General features: G+C 41.6%; 1 protein-coding gene across 2 annotated transcripts in view; it reads left to right on the top strand.

The window, feature by feature from the left end:
- Window positions 1-16,332, top strand: part of Ebf2 (EBF transcription factor 2) — a 186,564-nt gene that overhangs the window by 113,538 nt on the left and 56,694 nt on the right. The window lies entirely within an intron of this gene.

The raw sequence follows: 16,332 nt of genomic DNA, 5'->3' as shown, positions 1-16,332 counted from the left end.
ACTGGACAAAGTAACATAATGGTGTGATAGGGGTGAGGGTGCAGACTTGGGGATCAGAGCATTGGAGGCTGACAGATGAGATCATCCTCAGGGCCCTTGCAAGGTTGAAGTGCTCTGCCAACTCTGGTGCATATCTTCCCTACATGCTGCAAAGTTCCCCAAGTTCTCAGCAGAGCCCAGGACTCTGACAAGTCCCCAGGTTCTGCCCTACATGTCACCCTGATCACTCCCCTCAGCTCATTTTGGGTACCCTTGGTTTTCTGAAAAACTCATTCTTTCTTAGATATGAGAGCCTGAGAGAAATTCTGAAACACAGGGCTGTTTAGGGATAAAATTTGTCATAAAATTTCAAAATGGCAAGAATTACAAGGGAGAGGAGTGACATCAGAATATCCTAAACAGGGAATTATTCTAGGGGGCTGAGGTGAAAACGCTACCAACCCTGTAAGTTGCAGGGCCCTGTCTGATGCTGTAATCAGAACAGTAGGAAATGGTCAGGGTCACAGGGCTGCTGTAGAGCCAAGAGCAAAGCTGAATCTTGAAATCAAGATTGTCCCCGCCAAGGCAAAAACAGGTGTTTCCAAAGCACCCTAAAAACAAGTCTGGGAATTCTTAGCCCCATATGCAGAGCAAGTCCCTTATTTTCCATGGGTCTGGTGTGTTTTGGAACCCTCATGTGTACAGATGTAGTGGATCTTGGCCTCTTAAATGTCACCTTGCTTCTCTGATATTCGGTATGTGCATTACAGGGATAGAATAGCTGGACCTATAATGTCTCGTGCCAAATTATACATTGCAAGAGTCAGAATTCAGGCTCAGACATCTGATCATCGAACCACAGAACTTTGGGATTAGTCATGCGAATGAAAGCCATTTGGCCCCGTTTTCTTTGTGAACAAAGCTATCTGCATTGCTTCATTTAATCTAGCATATATCTGGCAATTATTGACGTTAAATTGATTTAGTGTTTTGAGCGGTGTTTCAGATACCGACCACAGAACTCCCAGTTTATTTTACAGCTGAATACGGAACACGGATTCCTTCCTGGTGTAATCAGCTTTGTGTTTAACCCCTAAAGTGTAAGCATTGATCCCTCTTAAAGTTGGTGACTTAATTACTCTCCGACGCGCTCTCCCTCTGTGTAATTTATTCTCAGGAAATAAACAGAGCCCTTTGGGTGGAGGGTCACCTGCCTAAGCTCCAGAGAGAGGATCAGTGTGACCGAGTAGGAAGACAACTTGCTAAGTGTGTCATGGTTGTTTACCATCCATGGTAGGAACATTAACAGTAGCTGCTATTTCACCAGAAAGTTCTAAAAGGTGTTTTAAGTTGTTCCCAAAGCTCCTAAGTAATTCTCCCAGCATCTCTCAGAGGTATTAGCCAATTTTACAGGCAAGATATGTGAGGGAACATGTATGAGGGGCGAGAGTGGGCTAGTGAGAGACAGAAAGGTGAGACTATTGTCGGGAATAAAGACAGTAATTGAACAGGATCTCCTTACCCCTTTCTCTCACAGGTCACACTGACTCCTACATCACATTACTGATATTAACATAAGCACGAGAGATTAGTTTTATAGTTCACATGAAAACAAGATGACATTTATCTTCCCTTTTCAATGAGTCATCTCATTAGGGAAAGCATAAGCATCTAGTCCAGGTTAAAACAGTACAGGTAAAAACAAAATTAATCCAGTAACTGCTTTGTCACTTTTTAAGAATTTATAATATAAAAGTGCATATGCCTAGCTTTGTTTACTAAAGGTGCTTCTCAGCTATTAGTCTTGGCCAACCACAAATTAGAATATATTCCTAATGGAATGATAAAGATGAGGACAGATTGTAAAAGATCCTGACCCAGACATCACTTGGCTTTTCAATTGAGTTGACTCAATCAGAATTAAAACTGTCTTCCCCTTACTCTACCCCAAGCCCTGAACTAATAGAGCAAAGATAGGAGAAAACCTTTTGATGAGTTTAAAACCTGTAGTATAAAAAGAGACTGGGGCAGGTATGTTACTAGGAGTAGTAAATCTTTTTTATTTTTTTAAAGGACCTGAGACATGGCATAGCTGGCCAGTTGTTTGTTTAGCATGGCTTTCTTAGGATCACCTTGGCCCACTGAGGACTGAGTTTCAAGTGTCAAGTTCAAGGCAGGATTCTACCAGGAGGAATGGCAGAGCTGGAGCTTCCATTCGGAATGATTGAGTAGCCAATAAATTCTGACTCGGGTGTGAGACAAGATGACTTCCTTGTCTTGATGTTGGGCTGGAGCCATTTCTGGGAGTGGCGACCCTGCTGATGGGTTTGCTGGGAGAGCCTGATGTCAGGTCCCTGGTGTCCAAGTCAGCAGAGGATGCTGGCTGCAGAGTGGCCTCTCTCCCAGTGTGCTGGGCCTGCCTTTCTGGGCGTCTTCCCGAGGGAGTGGTGGCCTCTCTTTCCCATGCTTCCAGATCCCATCCAGCAGCTTCTTGAGAAAGCAGAGCAGGCTCCATGGCCTCTGAGTGAAGGGCCAAGATGTTTTACTTCCAGGTCAGCTGCTGACTCCCCAGGGAAGGAATTTTTTATTTTTATTTTTTTGGTTAATGGTCATAGTCCATCATCCACTGCATAGAGAGAAAGCATGAAACCAAAACCAAACGCTAGGTTCTGGAAGGCTCATGTGGATAAAAACCAAGTCTCTGCTTTGGCAGGTAATTGGATATGGGGAGTATTGACTGTCCTGTTCTTTCCTCCCCACTGATGTTAATTAAAATTTTAGTCATTTATTTAATTCTCTGCCTTCTTCCAAAAACTCTTGACATGTTACTTTGGTTTATTGACACTCCTTTCAAAGACAATTTGGAGGTTAGAAAACCAAGTCGGGGCTGGTGGAGTGGTTCAAGTGGCATAGAGCATGTCTTGAAAGCATGAGGTCTTGAGATCAAGCCCCTGTACCACCAAAAAAAAAAAAAAGAAAGAAAGAAAACCAAGTAGCAGTGAGAATTTCAATTGAGTTTGGGGACTAGCTGCAACTTTAAATTTTTTTGTGTTACCATCTCTTATGACATATGTTTGTCGGGGCACGTGCTGACTCAATGGTGATGTATGTTCTGGAAAGGAAGTGAGTGCCTGAACTATTTTAAAGTTTGAGGTCTGTGGAAATAGCTCATTTCCCATATTCTTTTTTCTCAACAAAGGCTTCTTTTGCATTTGAGCCACCAGAAACATATGTTTACAAGTAACTGTACAGAGACATACTCTGCTGTACCAGGTTTTATGGACAGATGTCATTTAGTGAAAGGCAGGAACAAGTATCTAAATGAACTTTCACCTTTGGAAGTGTTCCAGAACATGTTCTATGAGCACTGTGTAACATAAAACCAGGCTTCAAAAAAAAAAAAAAAAAAAACCCCAAGAAAACCCTCAAACCTCATCAGTTTGAAGTTATCTGGTGTTTAGACTGGGCTCAGTTAAGGACTTCTGAAATATTAACATGAACAGAGGTTCTTGTTTTAAGCCAGTTGGGGCTGATACAGCAGACTCCCATAAATCTATCCCATTCATATTTAGCTTTTTTTTTTTTAACCTGAGGTGAGACATCTCAGTCACTCAAATGACATGGGAGATTTTGTTACTAGCCCTAACTTTTGTAATGTGATGTCTTAGTTTCACTTGGTCTAGTGATTCAGCATATTTCTTGGCACTACATGTGCTGGAAAGAAAGAGTAGGAGTTTAGGGGATCCCAGAAGAAGAGCCCAGAAGACTGCTTCTGAGCCCTCTGGAGGGTCCAGATTTGCACCAGGCTGTGGTTCTCCTGGGACTTTTTGTGTGAGCATCAGTTTTAAAAAGAGAAAACAAAAGAAGCAATTCTGGACATTTGTTTGTGGGCGAAATGAACACTGATGACCAGCATTAACTAGTTAGAAGTGCCGATTATCGTATTACAAGTCATGAAGAAACATGGGGCAGATAACATTCGCTCGCAGTGTTTCAAAGAAAGTTTCCATTTTTGGTACTGAGATCTGGAAATCTCCAAAAACAGATGGTAATTCCCATAGAGTTGACAGAGGCCTTATAATGAATACAGTTTGAACAAAAGAAAATGAAAATAAATGATTGATTCCTGAAACTTCATGTGGGCATAGGAGTAGGGGAAGGGGGAAGATTAGAGTAAACCAACAACACTCTAAAATATTATTAGCCTTATCTGAATGCTTTTTGTATCAAATTCTTGACCTGATTTTTGTCCCAGTTTCTGTATTATATCATCTAGGTTTAGTTCTTCTTTAAGGAAAAAAAAAGTTGAAGAAAATTCTAATGAAAACTGGCTAGTTCTTCTATAAGTAATAGAAGAAAATCTGTTTTGCTAAAGTGAAAGAATATTGAAATACCTGGTTGTATATTCTTATGTGGGTTTGGCAAGTGCAGCCTAAAGGTGGCTGACACGATATCCTACCAGGTGTTAATAGCCAGTCATAATTCCATATGTACCACCGGCTACCTGTCAGGGTACACATTCTTTCTTTTCTCCTTTTTTGGCACCAAGGTTGCATTAACTGTGGATATGGGTCTTTATGGCTGAAATGGAGGCAAGCTATCATATTTCTTAGATGAACTTGAGATTGTCTGTGACTGCAATTATCATCTTGGTTTTCCTACTCGCCCTCCCCCCCCTTTTCCCCACCTTACTTCTCCCCACCAACATTTGGGAACTGCAGAGGGAGGGAGGGAGAGAGAGAGAGAGAGAGAGAGAGAGAGAGAGAGAGAGAGAGAGAGAGAGAGAGAGAGAGAGAGAGAGAGAGAGAGAGAGAGAGATGATAGGACTAAATAAGAAAAAGTGTTTATGGAGGAAAATCCTCCACCAAAAAAGTAAAATTAGGGATATTTCCTGGAATGTTTATATTAGGAAAAAACCCATTAGCTAAAGTCATGGCGTTGTTGACTGGCTGCTTTATACCGCATGTTTAAATGCCACACGGCTTCCGTTTTTCACTAATAACTTGTCAGGAGTGACGCAAAAGCTAATTCCACAGTCACACTTGCTTCCTCTCCACTCTTTCCTACAAGTACATAATTTGAAATTGGCTGGGCAAAGATGAAGAAAAAAAAATCCTCGAATAAAATTGCTTGCCTGTCAATAGGTGGGACATGATTGAGTGACCTGTCTGGCTCTTTGTAACTCTCAGCTCTGCTCTGGAAAGTTCAGGGAGTGCTGAGGCAAGAACTTTAAGGGAGGAAGTGGGCAGACCCTTCAGTTTACCCTGCGAGTTTAAAGAGTAAGCATTTGGTTTTCTTTTGCTTTAGAAAAACAGATCCACTCATGGTCCCAACTACAGAGAAACCAGGTTTCCTATTATAATCATTCAAAATGGGATACCATCCCAACCAAATGACAGCTGGTGCAGTGGCTCAAGTGGTAGAGTGCCTGCTTAGCAAGGGTGAGGCCCTGAGTTCAAACCTCAGTACCACCACCCCTGCAAAAACCAAATAAACAAAAAAATGGGATACGAGGTATCCAAAGGAAAGCATAGCATATGCAAATGGATGTTTTCAAAAGGTGAAGATGTTACTAAAGGTGTCTATGGCTGTTCCTATATGTTTTGAAAGAATAATTTTCCCTCTTATTGATATTAGTCCGGCTGTTGTAATGTTCCTTGGGAGAAACCACTAAAGGTGCAGAAAGCTCCCTTTCTTTTAGGCTTTAAAAGCATCTTCCTGAACCATTTAGTCTCTTCACATGAGGACTGAAGGCAAGGGTGATGGTTTGACTTAGCAAACCTTTCCAAGTGTCCTCCATTGCCAAATTATCCAAGTAATGACATTGCTTAGCTCAGAAAAATGGTGACAGCTTTTCTCAGGTGTTTCCTAAATAGTTTTTGCCCTTGAGGTAGCTGTTGCAAGAGCCCCTAGAAGTAGCTGTCCAGGGTTTTCCTTCCAGATAAGGAGAGGAGGCCTCTAGAGGAATCCAGAAATAACTCTTCTGATCAGGCCTGGCATCGACTCCCAGAGTTGACCAAGGGCCTCCTAGGGTCCTTGGTACACTTCTTACCATCCCTCTCAATTCCCAGACTGGGTTATCTCCTGGCTTTGACCAAATCTATCTATCTATCTATCTATCTTTCATGTATCTATCTATCTATCTGTCTATCTATCATCTAACTACCTATCTATCTATCATCTATCAATCATCTATTATCTATCATCTGTCTATCTATCACCTATCTATCATCTATCTATCATCCATCTATCTATCTATATACATTGTTGACTGCCTGGTAGTAGGAAGGTATGGTAACGAATCTGGGAAGAGTGTTTCCATTTTTCAGAAGAAATGTCTATTCATAGCCTCACTATAAAAATTAAATTACAGTAATAGAAAGCCAGGGGTATTTCAAGTGGCCCCATCCTTTTGGCCCAACAATCGTTTGGTCACCGATATTAGTGATTTTGCTGAATGAAGGACCAGGAACTCTGGATTTTCTCTAAAATCATTTTCCTCTTCTCACTGAGTGTTTACCAACTTCCCCTTGCCAGCAATGTGTTTCCTCTGTTGCCTCTCTAGAGACTTTCTCAACTTACCTCGTTGCTGGTCAAGCTTGCCTCAGCCTTTCACGTTCCTATGCTGCATGGAATTTTGTAACAACTTGTCTACCCATACCTTGAGCTCTCCTGCTCCCAGTTTATTTTAGAGTCAAAATCAACCTTCACATTTAGATGTAAAACTCTACAGTTTCCATTGTCAAGTGCACAGATGCGTATTTTTTCTTTGAGACTCTACTCTCCAGCATTAAAGAGAGACCCTTCATTGTAATCATTACTGAATGGATACAGTACTAATGGAACTTAATTGTTTCCACTAGATAGATCTCGGGTGTTTTTTGGCAGCCAAAATGAAAATGATTCCAAATACCATCAAAGGGGCTTATAAGCACCCAGCATGCACTGAGTGTTTTGATATACAGTGGAGTGTTAATATCATTATCTCTCCTAATACAACATACGGTCACTTTAATCCTTTCCCGCCTCTGTGATCTTGGAAGATCGCATGGATAGAAGGCAAAGAATAAAACATTATATACAAGGAGACAAAGGGAGAATTAGTCCCTATCCTGTGGATATGATTTTTTTTGATTGTTTGACTGTTGGCTTCAAATATGTACCTTTATCAATACTGACTTCTGTATCTTCCACGCTAGTTTGGGTTTGTATGCAACATCAAACATACCTTTTCACACATGTTCTTTCCAGATTTTTTTTAACACTTACTTAGCAGTTTATAGAAGGAAGTGAATGATCTCCTCAAGCTGCTTACAAATTAAAAAAAAATCTGTGCTTATTAATTATGCAGGATTAGTCTAATTATAATTCAGCAAATTAATTAGCGACAGAAGGTGTTCTGAAACATTGGAGTACATTTGCATGTTAAATGGAGAGGCTAGTCCGTAATATATGTAAATTTATGCATGGCTTCATAGTTTAATTTAAAAATTTGCAGCTGCATATGGTATGGGAGCAGGTGAAAAGTCAGTTTTAGTTTAATGATGCTAACAAACACTGGATGGTGTCCTGTCTTAGCAAGAGAGTGCACCCTTATCTGCTAATCTGTGAATCTGTCATAAGAATCTAATGTTACATAAATGCTCAAGCTCAAGGTCGTTAGTGAGTGAACTCTTAGATGCAATAGTTATAAACTGAAAACTGCAGAGAGAAGGCGATGCTAGGAGGAGCACAAACTCTGAACTTGATTCCTCGCTCTCACCCACAATGCTCATGCCTTTGGTTCTGGAACAGTAACATTCCAGCCTGTGGAAATAGCGTTCTCTTTTTGTCTCACCGCTATGGATTGTAGCAGGTGTAAAATAGTTCTCCAACCTTGATTCCCTTTCCAAATATTCACATTTGCACTTCATTTCAATTTCCCAGAGTCGTGGGAAAGTTATTACCGAGTTATGAATTAATGGTAGGGTAGAGAGTTTTACACATTGGCCTCAACCATCTGGCAAAACAGTAAAACCAACGGACCAGGCAGCAGCAAAGGGCTCTTGCTGTAATTGGTGTTCACTGCTCAGCCTAGCATAGATGAGCTTTGGGGGGAGGGCGGGGAACAGAGGGGGAGGGGAGGGCGGGGAAGGCCGGGACACACTGGGGAAACAGGACGGTGAGGACCCATTAAGCTGATGGCTGACTAATAACTTCATTTCTGTCCTTCACCCGAGGAGTCATGGTGCTAGAAAGGCAAATAGACTTGTATGCTTGTTCTGAAGTCTCACCAAAAGGTGTTTTTTTTTTTTTTTCTTGGAGGAAGTCTGGAATGTGATTCAGTTTTGTTGGGTCTTTTTTCTTTTTTGGGGATGAGAAGGGGGAGGAAAGGGACAGGGCAAAGAGGATGGGGGTTAGAGAACGGAAAAAGATGGATCTGTACATGTTGCCATGAGTCCTCCAACGACATTTCAGGAGAACAAATTAGAATTAAAACATGCTCTTAGTGCTGTGTTCCATTCTGATTCAAGCTCGAAGAGTTCAATTATTATTTTCATTGATGTCGTCAGGTTGTCATCTGAGTGCAAAAAACCAAGGACTTTTCCTTAGAGATTTTTCTCCCTGTGAGCCTCACGGTGCCAAGTAACAGCATTCAGGAGAGTGAAGATGTGTCTGAATAGAGAACAAAAAATCCCAAGCTAAAAGCCCATGTCTTCAGGAGCTGGTGTGTGTCACTGGTCAGAAATCAATGGAGAATCAAAGCGGCCCATCCCCTTGGCAGCTCAGTGGTGGTTTGCTGTCAGTTGCTGGACACTGGGGCTGTGGGAGACAGTCACTTCAGAAGAAATCAGGAAATGGCTTTGAAATGAGGTCTATCAATACTGAGTCAGATTTACACAGTGGGAGAAGTCGTTCCCTCCTAGTGCCGAAATGAATACAGCAGACCCTACTCGGGAGGCAGCCTGGTTAGGAAGGAAGGATCTATTGCCAACTGCAAGCTACTTCCAGGAGCTTGTCACTAGAGCGAACACGGAGTAGGAAATGACTCCACAGGGCCCGTGGGCAGCCGGGAACGGGCACATGGTGTACATGACCCTGAAATCATTTGCTGGCCAGAGTTTACTACAAATAGCAACGAGGACTTGGACCCACCATCTTGTTGTTGTTGTTGTTGGTTTTCCCTGCAATCTGTTGGAATTGATTAATTACATGTATTTTTTTTCTTTTAATATCTCTCCCTAAAACTTAGGGAGTACATTTTATTGAAGAGATGACCAGTACAGAGAGGACCGGATTTGAATTTGTGACAACTCCTCTGGGATAATTTTCATTGGAAAGTATTCTGTTTTAAAATATTGTGGGAGAGAAAGGCACAGTACAGCAGAGGAGGACATAAGTATGGATAGTGAAAAGTGAAAATGTTAATTTACATGTAAATTTACAATTTACCCAACAATTTACATGGATAACTGGTCCTCACTACTGGCCTTGGGAGGTCCCTAATTTTTACAATAAATATTAAGCAATAGTAATCATTGTTATTGCAGAAGTGTTGAAATGTAGAAATGATAAAGACATCCCAATTATCTGCCACATATAAAACTGAAATTATTTACTGCTAAAGGAATTCATTTTCTGGCTTACTTAAAAATCTCTATCATAGATTGTCCTCCTCTGTCCCTGGAGTAACACTTTCACAATTTAACTTTGGTGACTTGATTCTCAAAAAATGTTTTCCAAGATTGTCTTGGAGGACGAATGGATCTGAATCTTCCTTATGTACTTGTTTTTGTTTTTAAGAGGGTTGCAGTAATTTGGGCTGCTGAGCATCTTTTGCTTTCTGAGCATCTGATAGACTTGCTTATTTTCCTTTGCACACCCCGAAGTAGAGTTTCTGGAGCACACAATCCCTGATAGCGATGGGAGACATTTTTGATTATTTGCTTGCTTAGTTTTGCAACATGAAGAACAACTCCACATTTATTTCCAGAGTAAAAGGAAGAAGGTGACATGATCTTTAAGGTGAAGCACTTGTCCCATAAGAAACGAGCTGCTTGGCCCTTTTGGCTTGAAGAGAAGCTTGGTCAAGCTCCCTCCACAGTACATTTTGCTAAGAGTGAGACAGAACTGAGCTTTGCTCCTATGTCCTCCACTTAAAACCTTTTTCACCTTGGGTGATTAATCTAATGTTTGGGACATTTTTGAAATCTCCTCTGTAAAGTAGGAATGTTAATGTACTTGCTCCCAGAGTTGGGTTTAATGAAATCAAGATGGCAAATAAAATGAGCCCAATGAATACAGGCTATTATCAGTTGTTGTTACCATCGTCACCATTGTCTTTTAGTCAAGAGGAGTTAGGGAGGCTGAGTGAAGTCCAGAGAAAGAAAATTTGTAGTTTAAAAACTTTCTGTAAACTTTAAAATGTCAGATTTGAAGTGGCCTTTATTGAAACAATCCAGATGAATAAATTTTCATGTTAAAATAAGGACGGTCCTTTCTTAGGAATATCTGAGGAGGTTTGAGAGTCTATCCCTCTCTGTTCATATATTTCCATTTGCAGTTTAAGGGGTTGATAGAACATCAGCTTATAAAACTGAGTACATTCATCCCTCAACATCCACGGGAAATTGGTTCCTGGACCCACCACACATTCCAAAATTGCCAGATGCTCTAAGCCTAAAAAGCCAGTCACTCAGAACTTGTAAATCATCTCCTCCCCATGGATCTCCTTGGACCTTTGTGCCAGCCAGTGCTATCTTGCCAAGCAAATTTCTAATACCAACATCTCCAATGCCTCATTGCCAAGTTACTTTAGGAAGAGCCCATTGGGACTTTGGCCTGCCACAGTCTCTTCATGCTGGTGGACTCTGGTCAGAGTCTTCACAAGGCCCTTAAACATTCAAGGTCCTCTGTGGCCTAGGCAGATACACCAGTGATCAGTGTATCTCTCAAGGATTCTTCATCTTCAGGCCCAGGCTGGGCCCCTACCACCCTCTCCTTCCTTGGGTCTGCTGACTGGCTTTGGCTTCTGTTGAAGGCTTTTGGAGAAAGACAGTGTGTCCTTTCTGCTGCTGGGAGGTTCAAAGTGGAAACTGCAGTTAAGACCTAGATTACAGTTAGAACACTTGTGTTTTTCACTGGTCACAAGTAGGAACCAATCCCGTGGTGTTTTTGCCACCTTAGAAAGCAGAGCCAGCTGCCATGAGGGCCACTCTCAGAGTGAGACTGTGCACTGGGGGCATGTCCATCCAGCAGGGCTTCTCACTGTGCTGAAAGAGCTTAGATTGCCTAATCCCCCAAAGGATGTGACTGTATGGAGAGTTACCAGGAGAAGAGGAGCAAGTGCCTCTCAAATGTTATTCTGTGATGCCCTGTCACTAAGTGTCCACATTTGATAGCTGAAATGGTTTGAGAGTACTTTAAAGGAAAGGGCTATCTTCTTTTAGAAGCATGCTTGCGCAGGGAAAGTCAATTGTATTTTAATTTATTGGCCTCTAAAAAAGGAGGTTTAACAGCTAATCCAGATAAAAGGAGTCTTCCTCAAAAATCAATGGACACAGACCTTTAAGTACCTACATGATTTGTGAGGCAATAGCAACTAGATATTTGGCTCAGCCTTTAGAGATCCAACCTGCTTATGTGACTATCATGTAGTCACATGGCAGATAAAGAGCACCAGACAGAGCATCCTTGTGCTGTGGGCCCTTGGAAAGTATGAGGTGTTCTTGTCTCTGCTGTGTACAAAATGTAACTGTGTGGTTGAAGAAGTGTTTTTCTAGGATAGGAAAAATATGATTTTTGCTTTAAGGGGATAAGGAGCCAAGTTTCAAAGTGAAAGGTAGTTTGCAGATTATTTTACACGAAGTAAGGCTCTGTGTAATGGTAGCGGTTGCTGGTGCTCAGTTCATGTCCTTCAATATGCATCCCTGTCTAATCTTTTTCTAGAAATAAACTTTGGTACCTTGTACAGTGTTTGCCTAAGTTTTTTTGTATTAAAAATTTTAAGAAGAGATTAGGTCTTGGATTTAAAATTGGAGGCAAATGGAAAGGTCTCTTCCATAAATCCTGAGAAATATGGTGCTGGTTTTGTGATAATCAGACCATTGCTCATAATTCCAGAGTCTGGCAAGAGTAGTAAGTAATCATCGCTCCTATGATTTCAGCATTCCCTGCCCCCACCACTGGACTTAACTCTATATCTAAATTGCACATCTGGCTTGAGACTCAGTCCATGCAAAGTGGAAGCTGGACATGCTAAGCCATCTAGGAGTCTCAGTGTCTTCTTAAACAGTGCAGAGTATTCTGACATTGCAGAGATTGGGAAGGGAAGGAGAGGAGACCTTTTCCAGGTGTTTTCAGAATCAGATACTAGAAAGGCCTATTTTGAATAGTTTGGTTGTATACTCCCCAAAGTCAAGACACTGTTGTCACTGTGCATGAACCTTCATGGCACACAGAACACACTACATGTTGATCCAATGAGTAAATCAGTGAATTCAGCAGTTCGAAATCAAGCTTGTTCTCCTTTGTGACCATTTTTGCTCTTGGATGCCCTTGTTTTCTAAGAAGCCAGAGTCCTTCATGTTTTTTCCTCCTGATTTGTTTTTTCTACACTTTTTTTTGGTTTTTTTAGGACTATATTTTTTTTGGGAGGGGGAATTTAGTGGCTTTATTGAGATATAATTTAAATACCATAAAATCCATCCATTCAAAGTGTGCATTTCATCAGTTTTAAGTATGTTTAGGGTTGTGCGGCCATCTTCACAGTGTCATTGGTACAGGACGTAGAGAACACCAGGTGAGGCAGGTTGCCAGAAAGGCCCAGGTTCCCATCCTGTGTCCACTATGTGATCACTGGCAAATTTCTTAAATTCTTGAGGCCTTCGTGTTTTCCAGCTATAGGATGACTTGCCACTCACAGGGTTGTTGTGAGAATTTCATGAGGCTCCTATACCAAGCCAGAGGACGGGGTCCTCCTTATCTGTGGTCTTACTTCCCCAGGTTTCAATTACCCATAATCAACTTCAGCCTGATAATATTAAATAGAAAATTCCTGAAATAAATAATTTATAAGTTTTGAATAACTTTTTTTGTAGTATAATTGTTCCCTTTTATTAATAAATATTGTTAATCTCTTCCTGTGCCTGATTTCTAAAGTAAAGTTTATCATAGGTATGGAAGTTTAGGAAAACCACTGTATATGTAAAGGTTGGTTCTGTACATGATTTCAGACTAGAATTCTTGGAACATATCCTCTGAGGATTAGGGGGACTGTTCTAGAAATGAAGGTACTCATCTTTCCTACCCTCTGTGCCCTCTGCAGCCTTCAGCTGTTGAGCACCCCAAATGGTGAGAAAGGACAGAAATGGCTCTGCACTATATCTTCTTCATGTGCCATCTCTGCCTCAGACACACAGTAAAGGATCTTGATTTCAGGGCCCTCCCATCTCTGGCCAAGATGTCACCCCAGATGCCCATTTGCCACCAATCAGCACCACTCCCCTCTTATGTTTCTTTCACAGTTTCGTCTCTGTGAGTTTGCCCTGTCTCTCAGAACCCCGCCTCCCCACCACATACATCCCATGTGGGCTTTAGGGAGTCGTGGTCCTTTTCCTGCACTGCTTCTTAACCAATGCAGCCCTTTTTGGAAGGCTCTCAATTCTGCAGTCATAGCAAATTGATGTTGGAAGGAAGTCTAGTTAAACCCTTCTTTTAACACCTGAAGAAAGTGAGGCCCGCAGTTGTGAGCCTTGGCTACACGATAGAACTTGGTTACGTCGTTAGTTGGTGGCAAATCAAGACTGGCACCCTTGAATGCATATTTGTGGAATGAAGGAATGCACTTGGCCTCAGTGACCTACAGACCCTACTGAAATGTGCGGGTTGGGGTTCACATTTTGACCCTCCCTCTCCATTCCTCTTTCTCCATAAAATAAGGAGAAACCTCCCATTGTTAGGACTCATTCTTAAGGAATGCAGTCAGGAGCTCTGCACATTGCAGCCTGCTAAGTGCTTGTGATATTTACGTTGTCACTGTTGTTTGCAGAAAGTGGAAATAATCCCATCCTGACGAGAAGCTGCACATTTGGTCTGAATCTTGCAATTCCTTTTGGTTTTCCGTTTCTGAGTGGAGAGAGCTGACATTTTCCAGGCAGCTCTGGCTCTGGACGGATCTAGACCCAAGGGATTCTGAGAGAATTTGTTCCTTACAAGTTATCCTGTGGCTAGTAGATGGTATGGGTAGTAGAGGGTTTTGTACCAAGACCCTGAGCACAGTGGATAGGGAAAGTGAAGGTGAGGACAGTGGAAGAGGCCGGGAGAAAGTCAGAGGTATCAGTAAGCTCCAAATTTCTTTTAATTAATTTTTGGAGCCACATATTAAAAAATTCATTTAGAAATAGCAGTTGTATATAATATTATTATATAATGTAGGAGATCTCTTCCACACCTCTTCCCTACCCCCTTTCCCCTTTGTAAGCCAAATCCTTAGTGTGTAGGTCATAAATTCAGTCCCCAAACAAGTGAAGGAGTCAAAACTGGGTGTTTTGTACCCAAATAACTGTTAAGGGTCCTAATTTAAAATTAATAAAGTCTTTCACCAGGCTCCATGCTTCCCTGAGTCGACTTGATTTTATGTAAACAGTTATCTCTTTTGCCCTTTTCCACCTACCGCACCACTCACAGAATAATTGCCTTGGTGAACACTAATGTTTCCACCAGATACATTTTGAAGCAGGGGTAGGGGGGTAAGGGGATTCTCGCACACAGAATGCATGATAAGGAGTCGACTTGTAGCAAAACTTCCCAGAAGTCAGGGAGTAGCTGGTTTTGGTAGGGAAAGAGGTAATTGCTGCTGGAGGTGGTAGAGGGCAAACGTGGTGTGTAGTGGGGGCTGTTGTTTGGAGCGAGGCTCAGAGAGAAAAGGCAAGTTTTCAGTGTGTCCTCAGAGCATCTCTGAACATCAGAAGTGACTGAAGCTGACTCTGGTAACAGTGTATAAATATAAGACTGTTTCCCCTTGCAGAAAGAAAATGTATGAATTCTGCTCAAGCTTTCCTTCAGTTCTCCTTTCTCAGCACCCCAGTTATGGCAGGCAGACATTTCCTGCACTGAGCAACGCTGTCCGTTTTCTGTGCCTTGCCCTTCTGGACATCTCTGTTATCCAAGATCCTGATGCCTCTTTGGTCCAGGAAGCCATGCCTGGACCTCCCACCCAACCCATAAAAGATAGCAGGAGAGAATGCAAAGCAGAAGTTAGAAAGCAGTGGAAAAAAAATTTAGCCGTGACTTCCAAATTCACACCCAACCCTCTTTAAGCATCAGGTCAGGAGCATGGTGCCTCATATTTTTAGCAAATAAAGAGTAAAAGAGCCTCAGATACAGAACAGACTCTGAGAAGTCAACTCCTCTTCTCCATCTTTCATTGTTTGTTGTTTATCTTCTCATCAGGGTTTTTCTTTAAGTGATACATACAGTTAATTGGAGCGCTCTTGATTCTTTTGTGTGATTGTTAAATAAATAAATAAATAAATAAAAACAAGCAAACACCATGATAAGAACATTTCACCGCCTGGTATTTGAAAATAGAATTTTTGGAAGCATTGCGGGTTGCTATTTATTTTTGTTGGTAAATCCTGGAGAAAATGTATATCTTTTCCTTTAAAGTTCTAATTCAAGGCATGGATGTGCGAGTTCTGAAGGGACTTTGGGACTGCGGTAAAATTTCGTTGTCATAGTAACAGAAAGGGAAATAGGCCTAGCTCACCTGGGACTTTAACACTGCAAAGGCTGGGGTTTTTTTTTCTTTAAGGAAAAGGACTCTGCAAGTGAAATAAATGAAAAACTTATTGTATTTCGAAACAAAATTTCCAATAGGAACTAGGTGAAACACTGCAAAGACAGCTTGGCCATTTTCCTTGGCTTGTCTGATTCAAGATGTCTGACTTAAAATTGCACATGTCATTTAAGGGAGACTATGGGCTTCAAAAATACGTCTTATGAGCGATAACCTTGGACCACGATTTGTGTGCCTTTGTGTTTTCTCTGGATAATGTCTACATGGTCTAAAAAGAAATTCACATTTGTTACTGATATAAATATCCCAGTGTACACCTGCCCTGCAGACTTCATCTTTGGATGCTGACATACCATGTTCTGACTTGGGAGACATTGGCTGAAAGAGTCAGGACACCTTTAGGTGTGAGTGAAGGTGTGTGTGGCCAGCGGCCAGCCACATGCCAGAGGAGCCCTGGGATTCTGGGCCAAGTCCTGCCATTTTTAACCCCAGAGCAGGACTTTCTGTACAGCAGGGGTCCCTGCTGTCTTGGAAGCCTTTTTTTTTTTGTTTTTTTTTTTTTTGCAGAGCGAGTG

This window comes from Castor canadensis, chromosome 14 (genome assembly GCF_047511655.1).
Source record: "Castor canadensis chromosome 14, mCasCan1.hap1v2, whole genome shotgun sequence".
Lineage (NCBI taxonomy): Eukaryota > Metazoa > Chordata > Mammalia > Rodentia > Castoridae > Castor > Castor canadensis.
Note: the sequence above shows the minus strand (reverse complement) of the source record. Positions and strands in the feature narration are given on the sequence as shown.